Source organism: Leguminivora glycinivorella, chromosome 10 (genome assembly GCF_023078275.1).
Source record: "Leguminivora glycinivorella isolate SPB_JAAS2020 chromosome 10, LegGlyc_1.1, whole genome shotgun sequence".
NCBI classification, from domain to species: domain Eukaryota; kingdom Metazoa; phylum Arthropoda; class Insecta; order Lepidoptera; family Tortricidae; genus Leguminivora; species Leguminivora glycinivorella.
In genome coordinates, this window is record NC_062980.1 from 12516926 (window position 1) to 12542017 (window position 25092).

At 35.3% G+C, this 25092-nt stretch overlaps 1 protein-coding gene across 1 annotated transcript in view; it reads left to right on the forward strand.

Annotated features, from left to right (window-relative positions):
- Positions 1–25092, forward strand: part of LOC125230045 (serine/arginine repetitive matrix protein 1) — a 176546-nt gene that overhangs the window by 10354 nt on the left and 141100 nt on the right. The gene's annotated exons all lie outside the window — the stretch shown is intronic.

A 25092-nucleotide genomic window follows, 5' to 3' on the forward strand; every position in this document is an offset into this window, starting at 1 on the left:
AGTAGCTTGAACTTTAAGCAACAACAGTACCGCAATGTTGTGTTTACCTCGATTCCATCTTCCTAATCACGACAGCAAACATGCCAAATAGCTGTGCCCAAATACATCAACCACTAAAATAGCTTTTCGTCTCGGTCCGCTATTGGCAATCTACAAGTTTATTTAGTTATAATAAAACCGGTCAAGTGCGAGTCAGGATCGCGCACGAAAGGTTCCATACTATCTATAAATACGGAAAAAAATTATCATTATAGTCCCAGGTACACGCCACAAGTGAATTTGGTCGAGAGATACAACAAAACTATCATGATGGCAGGTTGCTTCTTATGTTCAAGATAACCATCGTTCTTGGGATAAGCACTTGTATGAAATACAATTTGCCATAAACAGTGCGGTGAATGAGTCAACTGAATTTTCACCATTTTTCCTAGTTCACGCAAGAGAACCTGTCGTTAATGGGAACTTTTATAAGGTTACTCAAGGTCTCTCAAATATTTATTGTATTCTGTGTTGTTTTTGTTGTTATAACAGCAAAAATACATCATCTGTAACAAATGTCTAAATATTACTATTCATGCTGAGATACTTGCTGGTGACTGACGAAGAAATAGATGGACGGATGGGTGGACAGCGGAGTTTAAGTAAGGTTAAGGCCCCGAATTTTACCTTTTGGGTACGGAACCCTAAAGATGAAAGCGTTCTGAGTAATCAATTTACGCTCTTTTATGAAAACACGTTTGCAGACTGCTTATGTAGAAGGATAGTCACAAAAGGCAGTTGAACAGGATAAGAGTTGAATATGAATTTTAAACGATTTTTTTGTTAACAGAGCATGACTGATCTGGTGATCTTACTTTATGTATTATGTAGATCACTTCGAACACGAATAGCGAAATTTTGCTTGTACTTACAGGCCTTTAGCCAAGAGTATAATCGTTGACGTTTCGTTTCGTATAATAGGTATCTGCTTCGATCGCTCTTCCGTATTAGCGTGACAGAGCCAGTTGCATATCATTCGACACGGAGCGTCAACGATTGTACGCTTGGCTAGAGGCGCAGGATGTTAATAGAATCTTCAAATAGACTTTCTAAAAAGGCACAAGCAAACATCGTGCAAATGGGTCCGACCATCTGTCAATAATGTTGCACGCATATATTTTGCCACAAAAGATTGGAATCCAGGTTCTGTTTGTGCAAGCCAGCAGGTATTTAACATTTGCTTCTTGGTAAAAGACCTAAGGTATTGAAAAATGGGTTACTCATGTAATTTTAGTCGAACACTCTAGATCCATTTACAAAGAGGAATGTAAATGTGAGTATTGTCTTGTCACTGAGATGGGCGTTTTGCTTGATATGATTTCGAAGTACATAAAAAGTACAAACAGTAAAGAAGCTTATTTCCCTATTAAATTTAAGGCCGGCAGTGCGACTATAACTCCTATATGACCATAAGTCCGTTTTCACATTATCCGATCCGATATCGGTTGTCGGAAGGATTTCAATGGATAACATCCAAGATGGCGCCTGTAATGTATGGGATATCGGTCCGACATCCGATATCGGATCGGATAATGTGAAAACGCACTAAGGCTACCTGTCTGTGTTACTTCATCATCATCATCAGTTTACAGACATGTATGTATATAACCACAAACTGACTTGTAAATGTATAATTTATGAATAAAGCATTCATTCATTCATTCATTTGTAATTTTGAATCTCGATGCACCTGTTCATTATTTAAGTCGGTAAGTACATTTCGTAACATCTTAGATACAGGTACAGAACACACCTATCGTAGTTCAAACGCTATGTAATCCATGTTTCAATTTTCACAAGCACATTGCTTCCGCGACTTCGACCAACCAGCCCTATACTTACGCGTCTACATAGCCATTTAGTAAATAATCAACAATAAGTTTACCGTTCGCCAGTTCACGTGGTGATTGGTAGTAATCGGACCAGTTAGCTGCAGGCTTGAACACATTCCAGCTATGGTCGCGCAAGGTGATTATTAGTAAGGAACCCGCATTCCTTAGGTAACAAACAAGGGCCCTTACCTGTAAGAGGGTAATGTAAGTATGTACATTTCTTTGGAAACACTTAAATTGTGAGATATTTGGTTGTTTTATTTTGGCTACAGAAATCGTTAACTCGAGTAAGCTTTTGGCTGGTACTCGAGAGGCTCAACTAAGCATTATTTGTAAAATTATTAATTCGTCAGTAATTATAACAAATAAGTTGAATGTTTGTTTACAACACGCCATGTGTGAAGTGATGTATGACCAAATTGAGCATATTTAGGTAGGTGCTTTACCGTCTTTTTTTGAATTGTTAAAAAACTGCTAATGATGTTCAATGAGAAATAAAAAGTTTTAAGTTTTTATAAACTGAAATACTCGAACTCTTTTAAGTAATGCATGAATATAGTATTAATTAATTATGTAGGCATGCATTTTTGCAGCCTACATGAAACACTAAGTACCACTGCAAAATTATTTGAAGGAGCTCACTCACTACTGTCAGGTATTCATTTTAGAAGTAAACCATTTTTAACCACACCAACTGGTAAAGACTTACTTTGCTATTCGAAAACAAATAACAAAATTGCATTTTATCCACAAGAGCGCAAAGTAATTTCATACAAATTTTAACTTGATGTCTTGAGCTGGCTGGTATAATTTACGTGTAAATGATGATTTTGAATCATAAATATTGATTACATTGATGGATTTGATTTAGTTTGATGTTTTCTAGTCAGTATATATTTTGTTCGTGTTGGTGTGGTGAAAAATTTTGTGTTTCACTCGGTGGCAAAGTTTGTTTAACCTTCGTGCCTTAAAACCCTCGCAACGCTCAAGATTCCACTTTTTGAACCACTCGCTACGCTCGCGGTTCAATATTGGAATCTTTCGCTTGCTCGGGTATCAATACTGTGCGGTTAAACAACAACTTTGCCCCCTTGTAAAACAAATAACTATTGTACATATAAAAAAAGTTGCGTACTAAAAGTGCCCTGCCTGTCTCAAGTTTGGTTTTGATGTACTGTACTGTACCTATAGTTATTTGTTGCACAATAGCTGGTTTTTGCCATCTTTAGATTTAGAATAATTGTTGTTTGTGGTAAGCAACTCCAACATAAATAATGATCATAATTATTGGCAAAACGATGGCTCGTTGTGGCCATAAAATGTAATTGCTACTGTGGCTATGCAGTAATATTATATTCTACAAATGACCAATCTATTCAGATTAAGGCAAATCGTTTTGGTCGCTGGGAAATGATTATTTGGGATTGAATTGTGCAGTAATAATATCTTCTTCCTCCTACCCTTATCCCACGTTATGTGTGGTCAGTACAACATGTCCTCCTCTTCCATTCTCCCCTATCTTTCTTCATCTCAACACTCACATCTTTCTTTCTAATATCCTCTTTCCCACAATACATCCATCGTTGTTTGGGTTTACCCCTCCCTCTCCATCCATCAACATTCATCTCCAACATTCTTTTGCCTATATGACACTTATCCTTCTTCATTACATGACCGTACCACGCCAACCTGCCACTCATTATCTGTAAATTCTGTAATAATAAATGCGACTATAATTCGAAATTATGTAGCAATATTAAAATCGTTCGTATAATTCTCGCAAGGTGTAAAATTGTACAGTACTAAATATATTTAAGGTAGGTAATTGTAGAAGCGTCACACGCTTTGACTTGGCCATTGCTAGATCTTGATATTCTTCCGCTGCTTATGCCAACACATTATTTTAATTCGTAACATGTCGTTCGCCACCTTGTCCTCTGCGATAGCATCTTACCTTCGCGTCTATTGGTCTTTTATTGTTCCGTGTAGTCGCCATTAGATATATCGGAGCACCCGAGGTAACAAAAATATCTACACAGTACACACATAACGCCGTGACAATATAGGTGTGTCAAATATTTGTCTGCACTTCGGGCGCTCCGATATCTGATATCAAGAGTATGTCTCAAATAGACGAGCATTTGTCTCAGTTAAAGGTGCAACCTCGGAAACAACAATGACACATTTATATCCTTGAGTTTCTGAGACCTGTGTCTGTCAATCGATGGGAACAGCCATGAGCTCTGTCTAAAGGACAAAAGGTCGCAAGTGACGTGATTTATAGACTGATTTCCGTCTTTTTGTCCAAATAGGGTACTCTTATACTAACGAGTGACCACACGACAGCCTTGCAGTGTTTTTGCTAATCCGCTATTCAACCGCAACGCGATTGGCGATATCGTCTGTGAACTTTTGATTGCCAAGTTAATTATAGTGTAACCATGAGACTTCAAGAATTAAAAAAAACTATTCGAAACAAATGACGGGTACAACCGGACATAAGTTTAATTGATTTGATCATGGTATGTCGGTTACAGCAGACATTTTGAATCTTAATTTTGTTTGCACAATAAATGATAATGACCAGCTTTCCGTAATAAACAGTTGAGATGTTATTAGCCGAATAAAAAAAAACATGAGTGAGACACGTGCGTAATTAAACGTCAGTCATAATATTTTCAATATTGTTTTATTTGATAAGATAAATAATGCTTTTTTAGGTAATGTAGTTTTGCCAGTAGGTACTTAATTTGAATTTGGCTGGTATTGTTTTTGACTAATATGAATTGTACATTAAATTATGATTTACTTGGTGATCGTATACTTCGATTTTGCCTCTGCATTATACATTAAAGCTAATTTCATTGCAATTCGTGCCTGTCTCGTATTTGTGCACACATCACGCATGTATCCAACCTGGTATCAACATCAACAGGTTTACCAGAACACTTAAGAAAAAATCCTGAAAATCTGTAGGCTGCGCAAAATATTTCTGCAAAAATTGTATTTGGAAAATGAACATCAATTTGACTTTTTCCAGTTGTTAGTACTGATGTGAAGAAAACCAACTAAAAATTCAAGTTTTCAAATTCAAGGCTTCAGATTACGAAACATCAAACTTTCGAAACAAACTCCAAAATTCCTTACACCGTATACTGAAAAAAAAAATCTTGACGACATGGTAACGTGGTAACCCTACGTTTAGTATGCAATATGCATGCAAGTGCAGCGGAGAAATAAACATACATTGTGATGTGATTATCTTATCTCCAGTATAAATTGGTCTCAAGATTTGTAACAAAACGGTGAGTTAGAATTAGAACACTGGTTCGGGTGATCCAGTCTGGCAAGCGTTGAGAATTGCATCTAAATACTTAACCAAATTTGTTTTCGTTTTATATGCGATTTAGGACATGACTTTACTTAGAAATATTTCAATATATCATTATTATTATTATTTTATATGGGATAGGTATCATGTTTAAACTTTAATGGACAATAAATTTATGTAGGTACACAAATTGCTTAAATAGTACTAATAGCAAGTTTATATTTGTCCTTGTACGATAAGTTTTGTACTTACCTAAAGTAAAGTAATCAAAACGTTACTAGTAGTAACGTTTTGATTACTTTACTTTAGGTTACTACTTATCTAAATGTTCGATAATAACGTTACGCTACTATGGGAAAACTTTAAACCTGCCATTTAGATACAATTATGTTGAAGTATGTGACTTGCTTGTCAAATTAAATAGTTGGCAAAATATAAGGAGTGGCAATTTGCCAATGTCATGGTCTCTTAATATTGCGTTTGCAAAGCGAGTTGGTATTATGTACATTCTGCGGTTTAAAAACAATGTATATCGTACTATCAGTATTTAAATCATGATGTCTATGACATAACGATTAAACTTGCGAAGGTTACATATATTGTACACAAGACATGTGTAGAAAAACGTGTTCAACTCTTATCGGTCGTAGGATCTATAAACTGTTGTCAGCCTGTCAGCATATATGTTTCCCACAGATGTTATGAAATTGTGTATAATTTAAAATGAACTCAACTCCTTGAGAAATTACGTCGGGAATAAATCAACTTAATTTTAATACTAGTTCGATCGACCAAAGTGGGTTGAACTTTGTGCTAATATTAGGATTTAGAGCTCAAGGGTCTCTTTTCATTTGTTCCCATAAATAAAGACGACACGACGACAGCCTGTCAAAATGTTTACATAATAATGATGCAACCAGTAAGTTCGCAATCACAGATGCCTTGCTACTAATCATGTAGGTATATGGATATGGTGAATTTGCTTGCATTTCTTGCACAACAGCGCGTACGCAGTGACATGTATGTTTTGTTTAGTAAGGCCTTAGCAGATGTGTTATTGACTAAATCGGGTCAAATAAACTCTTGTCGATGAACGAATGATTATTCTTAGTGTGTATAAAACAAATGATGTGTCACTTTAGATCCAATGTCCGAGTGGAAAACAAGATACAAGAACTATATAATAGAAGAAGCAAGTACCAATCGCTTAGCCGTGTTTTCATGGTTAGATATGTGAACAGGCTATAATACAAATACAAAGTATGTATTTTAATAAATTGATCCTAAAGTCACCGGCAAAAATAAAATAAGTGATGATTTATGTACCTTATTAACGTCTTGTTTGAAATGTCATACGAAATTGTCACCGATTGAAAGCGACAAGGTACAGAAATCATCACTTCTTTATGTGACTGTACACATAAATGAGCTTTTATATAGGTATCCTTTTCGTCAAGTTCCTTGTAAAGTACATAGTTACCATTAATGCAGACAACAATTTCTATCAGTCGTATAATCTATCCAACCAAGCGCTTGTCACTTTCTGCTGTATTCGAATATCGTTTTTAAGATTTAAATAATAAAGCCACTGTTATATGCCATGAAAGTCAAAAGTAAAGTTTCTTCAAACAAAAAGTAATGTTTTTCTTAGGCTGATAAATTTACTCACGTTAATTAGGTCGAAATATACGTTTCGATCCATTTTCCAGGAGTTTTATAGAAAAAAAGTCATGTTTGAGAAATTGATAATATTATAATATTTTTGTTTTTCGTACAATGCTCATTTAAATCAGACCCTTCAACGAGCAAATAAGTTCGAATCCGTATAGAATCCCACGGGCCCTAGTCTGGGCGCGGCGGCCGGTGAAGGGCGTCTGACATTTGCACCCTTACATAAGCCGCGTGACTCGCTCATCCGCCGTCATTATCTACTGAAGTATTTCATGGGTTATTTAAATAATTAATAATCAAACGAACTTACCTGTGAAGTTTGATTACAATTATACGAGTATCCAAATCCGAGACAACAAATATTATTTACTATGCAGCACACGGAATCGTACCGTCCAAAGTCACACATTTCAGAGATATAAAATTTAAAAAACAAGTTCTCGCCATGCATACCTACTACCTTCAACATAGCCCAGCGCCCTGCGGCGTAAACCCATCATTATTTTAGAGTAGATCTTTTTGTGTCGTGAAACCATTTTATTGTTATTTTCGGGGTTGGGGGGCGGGACTTTGTTGTCTCGGATTTGGATACTCGTATAATTGTAATCAAACTTCACAGGTAAGTTCGTTTGATTATTAATTATACTTCCTATCCAAATCCGAGACAACAAATATTATTTACTATGCAGATGTTCAGAGCCTTGCATGTTAATACAAATACTGCATGCGAAAATAAAATAAAGTAAGAACATCAAAATATGATATAGTGTTAAGTTTCGTATGAGTACCTACTTAATGGTATTAAGTATCTGATGATGTGACGTCATGATGACGTCATTAAGCAAATTAAAAGTTATTCCTATTATTTAAAGTTAAGTTATTCCTATATTTTATATATAACCTATTGAAAATGTTATAATTATATTAAGCTTTATGAATGTTTTTGATATTCCCTGGTTATGGTAACACTGATTAGTTTGCAACTTCTAAGGTCTTAGAACGGCGCTTTTTGGCTTTTAATGAAATGTTTTTAAATTAGTATTAATTACGTTTTAAAGTCAAGGTCATTATAGTGTCATCAGTTTTCATTTAAGGTTTTTCTGATGTACAAGAAATCTCATGTAAAATTATGCGTAGCAACAAATTCCCTTTTGTGCATTGGCAATGCAAGCAATAAGCATACGCAGTTACAATGTTTTATTTATATTCTAAGGTGAATTAAAAGTCAAATTCAGTTACTATGCAATTAAAAAGTAAGTCCATACAATGCCTTAGTATACTACTTTCTAAATATTGTTTTAAAACGTCATATCACTTTGTTCATATAACATAAGTAACCTGGTAAGTATTATATTAATTTATATAGATGCCAACAAAAAAGGCTCCTATACTTAAAAAGGAAGAAGTAAACTTAGCTAGTTACTAGTTTAATTATTATGTAATTATTGCCGATGTTTTGAGGACAAAATATACAACATTCAATTTTAACATCTGATTGTAAAGTTGTAAAGAAGGCAAATGAGCAGACAGATCGCTGTCACCCATGAACACCAAAAACCTGAAGCATTAGAACTTTTTTAAAGGTGTGTTTGTCCGGTAATCCTTCAGAAGACAGTTCTGCTTATTCCACACTTGCCACAGTTTCCTTTATTAATTAATTGAGGGAGTAACAAACAACAAACATACATACTAATAAAATAAAATAACGTTACAGTAAAGCTGTACTATGTATTGTGATACAAAACTACAATTAACAAGAAAGAAAATATGTAGTTGGGTTATACAATCAACTATCATAACTATTTAAACTTTCTAGTTACTAAGCGAGACTGTATGTCAATCAGGGATTTCAAATTTAAATATTAATTTCATTGGAAACTTTATTTTCTAATTGGATTTATTAATCTAGCTGTTCACGGCTGCAATAACTCTGCATAACTGCACAACTATATTGTGTGTATTAGTTTCCATCGGCGATTTTACGCCCCGGGTATATAGGCCTAGATAATGTGCACCACCCACGAGTCAGCCCCTGTTTTCCGTACCACAATTCCCCTATAGTTTAGAGCTCTAAATATTGTATTAGATTTCTCTTTCAATCGAGGTATGTTAATTAAAGTGTAGGATGTAGGTAGTTAATGCGTATGTGGCAACGTACAGGTATAGTCGTTGCTCGCCTGGCCCCGTAGCCGAATGGCATTTCTCCGACGCCAAACGAAAGCGATACGCCGCTGGCTCTGTCGCGCCAATACGCAAGCGCGATAGAGATAGATATCTACTAGCGCTTCGTTTCGTGAGCGTTTCATGAGCGTTTGTGCCATTCGGCTAGCCACCCTGAAAGGGATTTATTGCGCCTTGATTATTTATTTTCATTATTATAACTATTATAACAGCGAGTAATTAATGATGACACGTACTAAGCATTGTAAAGTGATTTGTGTAGGTATAGGCTGTGGTATAGGTCATAGAGCTATGACTGAAGGGTTAATACGGCGTATATTTTATTATTTTAGTGTATGCATGATGCTCATATGGTGTAGCAACATTATATTGTATGTCTTGTCAGAGCAATAGTATTAGCAATTTTAAGGAAAATAAGATTTACATTTTTGTTTACTGTTCAATCATTGGTTCATTGGTTCAATCCTTAGACGAAAGTGTTCTTATATTCATTCTGTATAATGTGCGTTAAGTAGGTAGGTACCTACATAAGTTATATAACAACATTACATTACATTAAATCTGATTAACAAGTCTCGAGATAATGTAAATCTCATTAACATTAACACTTTTAAAGCGGAGTAATGTTACTATCTTTAATTTGTGAGAGACCAAGGAGCGGAGCGGCCGAAGAATAAACAGATTGAATACAGCGAGGAGAGAAGCAATCTAAGAACGTTGGAGTTGCGAGCGAAGAGCGAAGTGACCGATGAACGTAGCGACAGAAGCGTGAATCCACCGAAGCGTAAACCGATTGAAAAAACACAGTGGACAATGCACTGTGAGACCGGAATTCTCAATGTAGTTTGAACGAAAGAAGAGCTCCTGAGACAATTTGTGGAGAAAATATAGTCATTTTAAGGTTGACTTGATGTGCATATAGCTAGAACGCTATAAATACAATGTTCTCTATAAAATGTATCTATAAAAGTGGAGCCATCGATACAGTTTTGAAGCAAAGATCACACTATTAATGTTTATTTTATTTATTTCCTAATAAAGTGGAGCCCACAAAGTTTCAACAGTCAGAGAGCGGAGATCTTGACTTCATTCGTGGAGAATTACATAGTAAGTTTAATTTAAAATGATAACATTTTGTTTTAATTTCTTGTGTTTTATATATATAATTATGGTTAGTATTTAAATTTATCATTATTTTTTGACTAAGTTGTTTAAGATTATTTTAATTCCTTATTTATTGTATTATTATTTTTGTATTTTTGACATGTTTTGTTTATGCCATTAAAGGTTTTGAATTGAGTTGAATGGATAGCCTATCACTGTTAAAATGTGCCACAAACAGCTACTACGCCTTAAGCGGAGCCTTCGATACAACTTGTGAACAAAGATAGCAACGTTACTGTTAAAGTAGGGCACATATAGCTACAACGCATTTAGCGGAGCCCTCGACACAATTCATGAAAAAAATAGCCACGACACTGTTAAAGTGGGGCACATATAGCTACAACGCATTTAGCGGAGCCCTCGACACAATTTGTGGAGGAAAATAGCCACGACACTGTTAAAGTGGGGCACATATAGCTACAACGCATTTAGCGGAGCACTCGACACAATTTGTGGAGAAAAAATAGCCACGCCACTATTAAAGTGGGGCACATATGGCTACAACGCATTTAGCGGAGCCCTCGACACAATTCGTGGAGAAAAAATAGTCACGCTACTAATAAAGAAGGGCATTTTACTGTAGGTTCAGATATAATTTTGCATGCCATTTTTGGCTAAACATGTATTGCTAGTCAAAAATAGTAATGTACCAACTAATGTATACCATGTTTATCGCAATAAAGTAATTCATTCAATTCATTCACAAATGGCTACAACGCATTTAGCGGAGCCCGCGACACTATTTGTGGAGAAAAATAGCCACGCCACTATTAAAATTTGGTACATATTATAGTTACAACGCATTTAGCGGAGCTCTCTCGATTTTTTTTTTTTTTTTTTTTTTTTTTTTTTTTTTTTTTTACCCGATACTCAACCAATCATCCTTGACGCTATTATACTATCGGAATACTATTTCAAGACATGCTTACAATATTTATTATTGACACAAGTAAATCTTTATTTACAATAAGCTCTTATAATTATTATCTCTAATGTCTTAACAATGTCAAACAATATCTAATGTTCTAATGTCTTTATTTTTATTTCTTTATGATTTAATTGCTGGACATAGACACATGTCATCCAAATAGTAGGTAATTACTTACAAAAAGAGACTTGCTCACATAGGGTACTTGTCTTCACACAAAACTGATAGAAAAAATTTTTATGTGACCATGATGCCGAGCTAGAAACCCGTAATGTTCGCATAAATCCTTTCGTCGGCATCGAAGTACGGCCCGTACTATATACAACAGCAAGCAACAGGCAACACTGTCAACACATTTGTGATCCCTATTACCACGGCATAAAGTCTAACGATAGTCAGTTAAAGGTGTTGCTGTTTGTGCCATGGATTCGGTATTAGTTAAGGCGCCTTAGGTAAGATCGTGCAAGCGCATCCTGTTTAAATGCATCAGTTACTGGCAATGTGCAGTCGGTCATTATATTTATTAATACATTATTGAATGAATCAACAGAAAAAATATAGTTTAATTATTGGTTCCAGTATTTGTAAATATTGCTACAACTATTGCTCGTTTGACTTATAAATATTGTTGAATGTTGTTACAATTTACATAACGATGCGTTTTTCTTTTAAACTTTTTATAAAAGGCGCTTTATCACCAACCAGAAAAAATATGTTTATAGATCAGACATGTTGTTAACGTATAATATACTGTTCTATACGCCTACGATATATACGAGTAAAATCATATTCGTAAATATTGAAGTCAGAGATCACATCGATTGTCAGTAGGTAGTTTAATAGTTACATATTACTGTAAGTAATCTGTGATTTACGTATTACTTAAACACATATACTAGTAATAAGGTAACACTACATCGTATTACTTTCCTACTGCAACTTAAGTATTCATACCGAAAGCCTTTTGTTTGAAAAAGAAGGTAGTCGTAGAAAATCCTATCGTATGACCAAATATGACTGCAAATAAATTTAGTATTTCGTTAACTTCTTAGTTCTAGTTATCAATAGGCAAGTGAGGCAAGCTACTTAAATGATAGTACAATTGTTAATGTGTAAAATCACATTAGCTCGTAGCTACGATCGAATGAAAAACAAAACTATTATACACTCGCCGATAACTAGACTAAACTCGCCGGTACTATACGGCGGTCGGCAGTTGTTCAAATATGGTTTGAATTCTATAATCACCATTTAGCGCACTATAGGTACATAAGTAGGTATTAAATCACTTACCGAACTTCATAAATTCACAACATTTACACTTTTAGAGGAACACTTATTTTGACGAAATTACGTGTGACTCGGACGACACAAAAACATGTAATGATGGGTTTACGCCGCAGGGCGCTGGGCTATGTTGAAGGTAGTAGGTATGCATGGCGAGAACTTGTTTTTTAAATTTTATATCTCTGAAATGTGTGACTTTGGACGGTACGATTCCGTGTGCTGCATAGTAAATAATATTTGTTGTCTCGGATTTGGATAGGAAGTATAATTGTTGTTAACGTGAGATAATCAGCTGACTGCTACTAGTCTTCGATAAATTTTGGCATGATAAAGTTAGATTTTTAGCTTTCAGATGTAATACAGGCTCCTTGAAACTCGTAAAGGGGTGTCAAAATTTTCACATATAAGCCGTATGATTCGTTCATCATCTACAGAATTATTTCATTGGATATTCAAATATTTGAGCTTCTCAAGACACTTTTACTTTTGGGTCGTGTTTAACTTAAACTTCCCTACAGCCATAAGTTACATGAGCTAATAAAGTATTTGCTACTAGTCAGACTAATTTCGACATTGATAACTTACTCGATTAATCGTAATTGACTTTTCGTTGCCAAAGTTTCAATACCTACATAAAAATAAAAATTAAAACTATTTCAATACCAATGAGCATAGATCAATAATTATAGCTGGTAATTTGTGTCTTTTTCATGGCAACTTATACAAGGTGAAACAAATATAGTGGGGAACATGGTAAGGTCATCATAAGGGCATATAGTCGGTATCGAATGACAATACTGTTACTTATATTACCAATATATAAGGTGTTAACAAATTAGTAACAGATATTTTTACGGCTGATAGTATTCCGTTCTTGGAGTATATTTATGTATGAAACGTCATAGATTATGTTATGTTTTTTTTGAGAAAACTAGGAAACAAATTTGCTACGTTAAAACACCCTCTTAGTGTAATCAATCATTGAATGAAAACTCATTGAACAGGTTTTAGTATCTCTTAACTTAACTCTGTAACTGGCCAGTTTTTCCGCTGAACAATAATGACATTTCATACATACCACTACGATTATTGACATGAGTGATATGACAGCTAAACGTCTTGTCAGTTTAAATGTGTAATTATTTTTATATGAAAATTACAATAATTTTTTTGTTCGGTAAATGAAAACAAAAAATCATATGAAAAGTTTTTATAATTTCTAGTGGAAGTTAATTGTTTTAATGTTAATTAACGTCCCTTAAATTATCCTTGACTAATTTGTTAACTAACATCTTATATAAAAATACAGAGAAACATTTACTGCTGTCAGTGCTGACTGTATTTATTAAACTGCATAATAAGATAGCAAGTAGGTAGTAACTATTTGTATAAGAGCTAAGACCACACACAGAACAAGTGCAACAGTTCCCCACACAATGGGAATCGTGGAGATGTAACGAGCTGTAATACGATGATTGTTTACGAAGAAAAACAGGAGGGCGTTAAATTTTATTACTGACGGTATCAACTGCTTCGTTACGAGTTTTCAACTCAATCGTACACAATGTTTTACCTTTTTTAGGGTTCCGTAGTCAACTAGGAACCCTTATAGTTTCGCCATGTCTGTCTGTCCGTCCGTCCGTCCGTCCGCGGATAATCTCAGTAACCGTTAGCACTACAAAGCTGAAATTTGGTACCAATATGTATATGAATCACGCCGACAAAGTGCAAAAATAAAAAATGGAAAAAAATGTTTTATTAGGGTACCCCCCCTACATGTAAAGTGGGGGCTGAAATATTTTTTCATTCCAACCCTAACGTGTGATATATTGTTGGATAGATATTTAAAAATGAATAAGGGTTTGCTAAGATCGTTTTTTGATATTTTTTATATTTTCGGAAATAATCGCTCCTAAAGGAAAAAAAAAGTGCGTCCCCCCCCCTCTAACTTTTGAACCATATGTTTAAAAAATATGAAAAAAATCACAAAAGTAAAACTTTATAAAGACTTTCTAGGAAAATTGTTTTGAACTTGATAGGTTCAGTAGTTTTTGAGAAAAATACGGAAAACTACGGAACCCTACACTGAGCGTGGCCCGACACGCTCTTGGCCGGTTTTTTTTTAATAAATTAAAAAAATAGAAATATTCACACCTGCGGCAGGATTCGAACCTGCGACCTCTTAGACCAGGGTTCCAAAAGGTCGCAGTGTCAAAAAAAGCTCGTAGAAGTTTCTGCTTTATAAGAAAATTGTTTATTTATAAAACCTGGCAAATCTTGAGTCGGTAGAGTTTTCAAAGATTTTAAAGTCGACGTTCTAAATATGTATCAGTGTCTGAGGCCATGTACTCGTAAAGTTTGTAAATTGGTCACCCGTGTGTCACCCTCCTATCTATGAGATATACCCGGCTGGTGACAGTGGTGACGGACTGTTTGTTAAATGTTGTATTTTTATATCAACAAAGTTTATCAACGACATGTTAGATTTGACATACGTTTACGAATGACACAATTAGTTTATAAGTCTGCAATAAAAATAACTCCGATATGTAAGAAATTCCTATGCAAAGGCTATCGACCCAGCTTATTTTCGAACATCACATCAATTATGGAAATTCGATATCGTTGGGTAAAATAAAATAAATTAAGACATCCTAATGGGACAAACAGACTTAGGTCGTAAAAAGTATTGATTTCTTCCAAACTCGTCCTGGAAATAAAGACAACTTTTTACTAACGGACCTTTTATCCGTAATTGGTGTGTCCGAATAAAGAATAACTTTATACCGTAGTTAATATACCGGTATTTATCACTGTCCATAAACCAGGCAAAAGCCTATTGTGCGATCGATGCCTCATGAATTATTAATCGAATAAAAATTGGGCATCGACATCGAGTTTGGCGAGATTTTCGAAATCGATTGTGCTTACAAATGTATGGTCCGCGCACATAATTAAAGGTGTGTTAGCTGTCGATTTATTATCAAGATCTGGGGGGTTACCATGATGTGCTAAAGCCGTTCAGTTTAGGTTGAGAGAGGGGACGGAGCTATGTAACTGCTATAGCTGTGTCCCTTTCTCTCAACCTAAACTGAACGTCTTTAGTATACGTCATGGTAACCCCCCTGATAGGCGATCTGGGGCGAAATAGGGACCAAATCAACGTATTGAATATTTTTTGATTGGTTTTTAAGTAGTCATAATATAACTAATATTCTAAATGGGAAAGTGCGTGTGTCTGTTAGTTTGTCCGTCTTTCACGGCAAAACGGAGCGACGAATTGACGTGATTGTTGATTGATTGTTGTGAAGTGGAGATAGTTAAAAGGATGGAGAGTGACATAGGGGCCACCAGTGGACTGCGTATGGCGTGTCTAAATATTGCTAAATATCACTTATGTTACTAAATTTAAATTCTCACAGGTTTGGTAGACTGAGAGAATGAATCTGCAATTAACACAGGTATTTAGCCTTCATGGTTCATTTGATAGTCGAATCATACTATTATCGTGGTTTCACCGTAGGATAGTTGGACGCTTCGGAGGGTTATTGCGCAAGTCCTGTGCCTACGCAGACTGGTGAGAACAGTCTGTCTATTCATGAAACATTTTGCATCGATCTGTGTGCTCCAGGTTCTAAATTCAATTTTTTTTCTTATGAAGCAATTATGAATGAAAAGGAAAGCGTAAAGATAAGTGGCCTCCAAAAGCTTGGGGTGCATAATAGTCAAACAGTACTTGACATTGGGTGACCGGTTTTTGTTTTATTATGTTATAAAGCTCTGTTTAAAGTTCGGCTTTGCATGGCCATGGCCTTGCTCACCGCAGGTCTGCCACCCCACATATACCAGATCCTTATTCTTAACTATCTAACGACGGGCAGTTGGTATTAGTTGGCGTACCCGAACTTACCGACGGCCTAGAACCTCTTAGCCTTCGGAAACATGTAGGCTTTCTTTATTTGCATGCACAGAGCAACCCTACGTACTGACTAATTTACGAGTACTTAATCTGTATAGTGAGGAAAGCTCCGAGGAACTTTTTGAATTGGTCGGTTTTTGTCGCGTCATTTTTAACCCCCGACGCAAAAACGACGGGGTGTTATAAGTTTGACGTGTCTGTCTGTGTGTGTGTCTGTCTGTGGCATCGTAGCTCCCGAACGGATGAACCGATTTAGATTTAGTTTTTTTTTTGTCTGAAAGCTGAGTTAGTCGGGAGTGTTCTTAGTGATGCTCCATGAAAATCGGTCTACGATGTCGCGGTCGGGGGTTTTTTCAAAATTTTAATTTTGTGGTTAGGTTATTGTTAACGCGCCTCAGTCTTATGCTGGATCGCAAGATACCGCGCGTAACAAGTGTTTTGAATAACAGCCTAGCAGGTAATAGGGACGCTGGACGGCGGATTTTGTGTAATGTATAGATGCAACACCTGGATGTTGTAACGTTATTACCGTAGTAGCCATGTGTGAAATCGTTTATATTACCATTAAAGTGTTGTCATAGCTGCGAGGTTCAGCAGTTATTTAATTAGGCAGCTATTTGCCTATTTAACAGGTCATTCGCTTTCACTTATAAGGTACTTAACAGTATACCAGAGCTCGACACAATAATTCCCAATATCCCAAGGAATCAATGACACCCTACTGTCACATATATGTATTGACAATGACTTAAGTTTGAAAATGGCATCTATTGTCGAGCGTACTTTTTCCTTATACTTACTTGCAACTTTGGGAACTGTTTGCAGTAGAATTGGGTAAAGCACTTTCTATCTGATGACGTTTTGGTGTTATGTACAGTCAACCAATTTGAATCCTAGGCCACTGTAGAACTTTTTCACAGTCAAAGTGACTTCTATAGCCAATAATGTCCCGTACGTTCTAGAGTGGCCTAGGATTCAAATTGGTTGACTATAGTGTATCTTTAATAAGGATAGTTATTTTAATATTAGCAATTGGCATTAAATGCAGCCAAAAGGAAGGTGTTTGAGACCATGGTCCCCTGATAGTGTCCAAAGGACTATAAGACGCCAATGTTTTTCAATGTTTAGTGTTTTTTGATAAAGCAGAAATTAAAGATCCATTTTTGTTCATAATTTTATTAACCTTCGCATAAATCATACTTTACCAATTATTGCTTGAGACACCAAATCAATTTGTCAACATTATACTCATTTGCCACGTAAGGCAGGGAGAAAAAACGATTTGCTTCTTAAGGGTATGAGAAAATTCGACTCCTCCATATATGGCTAGATTTTGCATGGATCGAATCAGACCCAGTCAATGAATAAGGTATGGAACGAATTAAACCCATTTTTTTCTAATGAGGTAATTAATTAATTACTAATTCTTGTTTCTATCTTATGTTAATAGTAAGCACTGTGATATAGATAGGCACAAAAAACTTTATTGGCAAGTTGGATGCCTAAATCATACGTGAATATTGAATAATGGTTACTAAATGTTTATAAATTTCCGTCTTTATTACCTGTATGTTATTGAGAAAAGGTTAAATTCCAAGAGCCTGATGCCAGCGATGTCAATTCAGTTCAATAATGATTCCTCTGTTTTTGCATAAAGTTTTTATTTCATTGTCGTGGCATCTGTTGACAGGCACAATAAATTGTATTAAGGCAATACAGAACTTGAGTACCTAAATAGCCAACGTCACAATCGCATACGCTTAGGCCGGCTGGAGTGTACCTTACCTCGTAAGCATAAGATCTGTTTGAAACAGTTGCTGAGCTGACTCATCATGTGTTCGCAGTCGATATGGGCATGGAATTGGGCTTCTTTAATACAAATGGGGAAGGCTTTATAATTGACTACAACTTCGGTTATGTATCTGCATTTCTATATGTTTACAGTCTACACATACATACAGTATGTCATCGAACGAAAAGAATTTACTCGAAATCGTCGGCGTCGATTTGACGTGTTTCAAGTTTATCGTACGGGGAAGTGATTCGCCCATAGAGCTATGAGATAGTCATAGTAATATATTTTTACAATTGACTATACCGACTAAAGCTTAAGCTAATTTTGATGTTGATTAATAACCATCTAAACAAGAAAACAAATTACCTGCGCAAAATCCTCAATATCTTATAATAACACCACAATTACGTATAATGCAATAAAACGTCCCGGAATTCTGTAATGGCAAAATAATTAATCATTATCTCTGTTTCTTAAAAATCGACAAAGGATTATTAGACCATGCGTGCAGTAACATGAGATATTTGAATCCAATGGACCTTGGCATGAGATCTAATAGGACTTAATCTATAAATAAGTAGGTAGTTAATGTTTACGGAAGCTTATGACGAACATATATCAAATTATAGGTGAGTAGATATAATATTATTGACATAATGAATTGGGGCATACGAGCTTAGAATGATAGCATTTTAGGTGGGGCGTGGGTTGTGCTTGAATAAATCGGAACACATTAAGTATTCATATTTCATATATCATGACATATTATATATATATATAACTTAGCTTATGCCCGCGGCTTCGCTCGCGTTAGAAAGAGACAAAAAGTAGCCCATGTCACTTTCCATCCCTTCAACTATCTCCCCTTTAAAAATCACGTCAATTCGTCGCTCCGTTTTGCCGTGAAATACGGTCAAACAAACAGACACACACAGTTTCCCATTTATAATATTAAGTATGGATTGTATAGTACTAGTAGGCGCGTTATTCTTGCAAATAGGTATCTTGATGTTAAGGAAATCTAATGGCATTTTTTACACCACATTGCAGGCTCGAAAAAGGAAAATATAGGGCATCCCAAGGGTGATAGGTTAACAATTAATTTTTAACTATAACTCAAATATTAGATACTTCGCAAACTTTGACTATTTTTGGCTAAAAAAACCTTATGGTTAATGGTAAAAGTTGTTAAGTGCCATATCGACATATATATATATATTAGCAATTACCGAAAATTTTGTACATTTAGATCAAGTCTCCGATTTTGATAAAAATTGGTAGGCTAATAGAGTCCATGATGCTGAGCAAGATCCACTAGGTTTCCCAAAATGTCCTTTTTTGTTACCGAAAATGAATAAAATTTTGGTAACAAAAAAGGAAGTTTTCATAAAAACTACCTGGGACATTTTGGGAAACCTAGTGGATCTTGCACAGCATTATTCATCTACGGTAGAAGTATTTCATATTTTAAACACCTTTTAAATCATAGAATTTTTAAAAATGCGTGCCTGTGGGTGGTCCACAAATCCTTGCCGGTCAGCTTACATTTGAATGAAACGTTAATTGTAGCCACCCAAACATTTAGTTTATGATAACTGTTAATTATAAAAGGTTGGATTAGGTTGGTAATAAATTATGTTATTAGTAGCTAAATGGTCAATTGGTCTTGGCTTTCCCTTCCCATATGTCTTGTTATGTGGGCCAACTTCACGATGGGTTGGAAATTAGAAAACACATTTTTTGTTAACCAATATTTTAATGTTATAAATTAATAGGAATCCGGGCACCAACCTATTCATAAATATGAATAATTCTATACAAACGAATTATTTGACTGAGCGAGGAAATGTCGCCAGTATCCTTGGAACAATGCCTCAAGGGCCTATTTTAGACATTAGCTAGCTTTTAAGTTTAGTCTTAGTTTCTTATATAATTATGTAAATATGTTCATGTAAATAAAGAGTTACCAATTATTTGACTTATCACATTAATTAACCTGTATTTACAACAGTTACAACAACATAAGAGTATTAAAATTAATTTTCGTTCGCGAAAACCGTAAACATACTTTGGACCTGAGTAACTGAGTGACTTTGTTAAACGAATGTGACAATTTTTTGGTTTCTTTGGACAGAATACTACGATAACAAAATAAAAACAACTCGTACTTGCGGAATTACAGTATTGTTTAGTAACATATATAAGGTGTTTACAAATTAGTCACGGATATTTTAAGGGATGTTAATTAACATTAAAACAATTAACTTCCACTAGAAATTAAAAATACTTTTCATATTATGATTTTTTGTTTTCCTTTACCGAACAAAAAATGTATTGTACATACATACATACAATCACGCCTGTATCCCATAAGGGGTAGGCAGAACACATGAAATTACTAAAGCTTCAGTGCCACTCTTGGCAAATAAGGGGTTGAAAGAAAACGAAACTGTGACATTGCAGTGACAGAAAATGTATTGTAATTTTATATAAACATAATCACCATGTACATTTAACCTGACAAGACGTTTATCACTAGCTGTCATGTCACTCATGTCAAAAATTGTACGTATTAAATGTCATTTTGGTTCAGCGGAAAATCTGGCCAGTTACAGTTAAAAGACACTAAAACCTGTTCAATGAGTTTTCATTAAATGATTACATTAACAGGGTGTTTTAACATTACAAACTTGTTTCCTAGTTTTCTCCAAAAAAACATAACATAACCTATGATGTTTCATACATAAATATGAACACGACTGTTTATTATGATGAAGGATTCATTCGTAGCTCTAGAAGAGTGCACTATTTTGAGTAACGAGACTTGCTATCCAAATGAAATGATCCAATTTGTACAGCTGGATTTATATGGCATTGTGCAATGGTCAACGATTCCATATTGCACGCATATGCCACCAATGACGCACCTCTCATTCATGTCTAACAGTACCTCTAGCTACCACGACTTTTTAGTCTTTTACGATACTGAGCGTCACGAAAAATTACACACATAAATAATAAATAAAATAAATAAATAAATAAATATTATAGGACATTCTTACACAGATTGACTGAGTCCCAAGGTAAGCTCAAGAAGGCTTGTGTTGTGGGTACTCAGACAAAGACACATTTTTCGTGAAATGCGGTACCACGACACTGATTGCCAGGCTATACCTGTCTCTTTCTGTATACGGTATGCTTCATGAGACTGTATGTAAGATAGATAAAACCGTTATATAGGTATAACCCTAGGAATATAATTATACGTCGTAACATACTTAAACGAAAGCGATTAATTGCTATCTTACTAGGAATATAACTATAATACGTTACTAGTTTAGTCAAATAGTTATATGACTGGATTCAGTCTAGTGAAATGATTGTAGGCAGGAGTGCGGCGGTGCGGCAGAGGTATAGTTATAACCCTAGGGATATAATTATATGCGTTAAACAAGGGTTCAAAATTGCATACGGCACCGATGCCACACCTCTCATTAATTTCATTGCGTGTCTTCTAGGAAGTAATCAATGGACGTGGTATCAAAGGTGAGCTTACATACAATCATTACAATGTCGACAGACTGGGCATGTACATTGTTGCTGTTTGACCTGCAGCTATATTTGTATTGTATAAGGTACATATGAAGTTGTGACACAATAACTTGTAGCCAAACATGAATTGCTCAATGCAAATAAAATCAAACGTGTATTGAAATTTATTTTGCATCAATCATAAATACCTACCTGTTCTAAGCCTAAATATATTTTGAAAAATCCACATTCAATGGTTTTACTTACATTTCAAGAAATTTCGCAAAGTAATAAAATAGTTTTAGGAAATTGCGCTATTAGGGTTTCCCCAACCCCGTCGATGCAGAATCGGCTCTAAGGCTCTAACCGATCAAAAATCGCTCGTTAGTATCAAATGTATCAATTTGCTATAGAATTCTGTATTTAGACTATCCATCATATTAATAAGGTCGAATGGCATTGATTTTTTATTTTTTTAATCTTTATTGTATACTACGTCGGTGGCAAACAAGCATACGGTCCGCCTGATGAAAAGCGGCCACCGTAACCTATGGACGCCTGCAACTCAAGGAGTGTCACATGCGCGTTGCCAACCCGTTAGAAACTTGTACACTCCCTTTTGCTGTGTTAAGTAAATTGCACAATAAAATTATTATTATTGTTTAGGAGATTAGCAGTATTTTGTAACTAACTCGTCTCTGATATGACGTCATTACGAGTAGGTATTGTAGGTATGTATGTATTTATCACACCTACTGGATCTTACATGTTTGTAGACGACAGGTGGGTGACAGAAATGTATAAGTATGACACGTACAAGTTCAACAAATCAAACAATGAATGATCGGACATGATTCGATGAATATTTTACAAGAAACTGTTCACGTTGACAAAACTATCTGTTCTAATAAAAAAATGTCTATTAAAATGGTTTCCTACAAAAATATCATCATTCTCTTGCCCTTATCCCAGTCACTTGGGGTCGGCGCAGCATGTCTTTCTCTTCCATACATCTCTGTCCCTCGTCATCTCCTCATTAACTTGTTTTAGTTCCATATCATGTCTCACACAGTCCATCCACCTCTATCTTCGGTTTTCCCCTCCCGTTACTTCCACCACCATCCACATTCATTCGTAATATCTTTCTCGTCACATGCGTTTCATCCCTCCGCATTACATGTTCATACCATGCTAGTCGATTCGCTCTTACTTTTTCAACTATCGGTGCTACTTTCAGGCTTCCTCTGATATACTCATTCTTTATCTTATACATTCTTCCTACAAACATATAATGTCGAATTAAATATACGTGCTCGCGTGTTCGTTTTGAAACTTTTACTCTAAAAAAATCTTTAGTTTAAGTAGTTCGTGAAAATAATTCAGTATGTTGCAATATATTACAAGTTGCAAGTTTCCTTTTATACCTACTTATCTGAAATAAATATGTTTTTCATTTTCATTTTCAACCTAATTGATTTGAAATTGTACATTGTTTGATTATACAATTTATCAAGATAAATCGTACTAGACTTGGCGGGGGCACTGCAGATATCAAACCAATAGACAGGTTGAAAATGAAAATGAAAAAATATTTATTTCAGATAAAAAAAGTAATGTGTAATACTGATTTTCTAAAATTATAAGGACATGGGTATATGGCAAAACATTCTTATTATGACCATGTACTGTCAGTTGCAGAGTTATCTGACCCCATTTTGCAAATAAACTTGTATGTGGGAGCTCAACTATCTCTAGCTGACTGTACATGGGATGAAAATCAGACGAAGCATAAAAGGCGAACCTATTACCTCGCGGTTTTCTCTTCCTGCCAATCATTGTCAATTTATTTTCTAGAAGAAAAGATTAACTGTTTCACAACAAATATCTCGAAATCTTCCCACCAAACCAGTTATATCGGCAAAGGAAACTTTTAAGAAAGTTAGTATACACTGAATGACCGTGGTATATCTAAAGTATATTTTCATGGATAATTCAATAAACAACTATATAGTTAGTTTTTTGGTTAATCAAGTATTGGACATACTTTCTAGAAATAATGAATCTTTCAAAACAAAGCTTTTTCTTTGACACTAATATATTTTTCACATCAACTGGTAAATACTCTCTTTGCTATTCGAAAACAGATAGCAGAATTGCATTTTATCCACAAGAGTGCAAAGTAATTTCATACAAATTTTAACTTATGTCTTAAGCGGGCAGGTATATAGATTTCACTATAAATGATGATTTTCATCAATTATAAATATTGAATAAATTGATGGATTTTTCATGTTTTTAACCCCCGACGTAAAAACGAAGGGGTGTTATAAGTTTGACGTGTCTGTCTGTCTGTCTGTCTGTCTGTCTGTCTGTCTGTCTGTTTGTCTGTCTGTGTGTGTGTCTATCTGTGGCATCGTAGCTCCCGAACGGATGAACCGATTTCGATTTAGTTTTTTTTATTTGAAAGCTGTGTTAGTCGGGAGTGTTCTTAGCCATGTTTCATGAAAATCGGTCACCTATATCGCGGTCGGGGGTTTTTAAAAATTTTAATTTTGTGGTTAGGTTATATAGTCAGTATTTTGTTCGTGTTGGTGTGGTGAAATATATTTAGTGCTACTTACTATACGTGTATTGTAACTGTCGTAGCTTGCTCTGCTTGGATGTAGGTATTGTATTAAAAAAAAATACAGCAGTTTTGTTTTGCATTCTGCGTAGCGTAGTCTGACTATTTGTAGCGATTGGATTGCCAGGGGGCCGATTTATGAATCTCAGCCATTCGATTTCGTGAAATTCCTTCAATAATATCTCCACTACTAGCGATTTAAAATTTACTAACAGAATCGAAAACCAGTGGTAATTTACCACTGGTTTTAAGATTACTAGCCGTCCTTTTGAAAAATAGCATTATGTTTTCCACAGACATTCGAACGGCGAATTCCTGCGTTCGAAATTTAAAAATCGATCCCCAGGGGGCCGATTTTTGAGTCTCACTGTCACTAAATACCGGTTGAAAACGGTAACTTGCCTATTATTTTCAGTGACAATTTTCTGAATTCGAACGCGTGAGACTCAAAAATCGGCCCGCTGGTGCGAATGAAAAGTCACATCGATATTACTAATAGGTCTATTTCCCTAACTATTATCTCTTTGTACACGCTAAGCCCTCTTTAATGAAAATAAAATAAAAGAAAAAAATAGGAAAATCATTTTCCACTAGTTCTTGAGCGTATCCCTCTGTCTAAACCAAGTTTACTACAAAGTGGCGCGTGGTTCGCCGTGTCAGTGCTCGTTAGTCATGCGTCTCCGTATGGTAATGTGTTTGTACAGCCGACACTCGGTCGCCATCGTGCAAGGTCGTACGATTGTATCGATGTTTTGAGTGTCACTTGGTGTTACGAGAATTTTGATGGCGTA